Below are 821 nucleotides of genomic sequence, written 5' to 3' on the forward strand. Positions count from 1 at the left end.
ACAAGAACAGACAAATGCACACCCATGTTCATCGCAGCACTATTTACAATAGCCAAAAGATGGAAACAACCTAGGTATCCATCAACTGAGGAATGGATAGCCAAACTATGGTACATACACACAACAGAATACTATGTAACCCTAAAGAATAATGTATAATCTGCAAAACACTGCATAACGTGGATGAACTTGGAGTCCATTATGCTGAGTGAAATAAGTCAATCACAAAAAGACAAATATTGTATTAGTCCATTATTGTAAAAGTCAAGGAAACATTTATCTATGGGAGGACATTTTGTTTGTTGGTTACCAGAGGTGGGAGGGGAGGGGAGAGAATAATGTTAGATAGATAGAGATAAGTTTTGATTTGGGTGAAGAAAAGGGCAATGTACCAAATGTGAGTGATCAATATAGTGGCATAGAGAGGTACGTGGGAAGTACAGACAACAAAGATCAACCCTTTTGCACATATAATAATGGCGTTGTCAGTGAAGGCAAACATGGGTATATGAGTGGATAGATGGGTGGACAGGCTGAACTATTAGATATGTCTATGAAGTGGGCAATGTACCCAAGAACATGTATAGGGTTGGCAGACAATAGTCCTATAACTTTATGTGTATGATCTGAATTCCCAGGTGTATAGTGGAGCTGACAGCCAGCTACCCAGAGGGACCAAGTAGTTGAACCTGTGGGCTCGGGACCATAGTTGCAGAGGACATCAAGTTCAACTGGCATAACATACTACACAAAACATTGTTCTACCTCCTACTGTGGCGAGTAGTGACTGGGATCTTCAAAGCTTGCAAGCTGCTGTCTAG

The sequence above is a fragment of the Orycteropus afer genome, unplaced genomic scaffold (genome assembly GCF_000298275.1).
Source record: "Orycteropus afer afer isolate SDZICR_OR568_19922 unplaced genomic scaffold, OryAfe1.0 scaffold00050, whole genome shotgun sequence".
Taxonomy (NCBI): Eukaryota; Metazoa; Chordata; class Mammalia; order Tubulidentata; family Orycteropodidae; genus Orycteropus; species Orycteropus afer.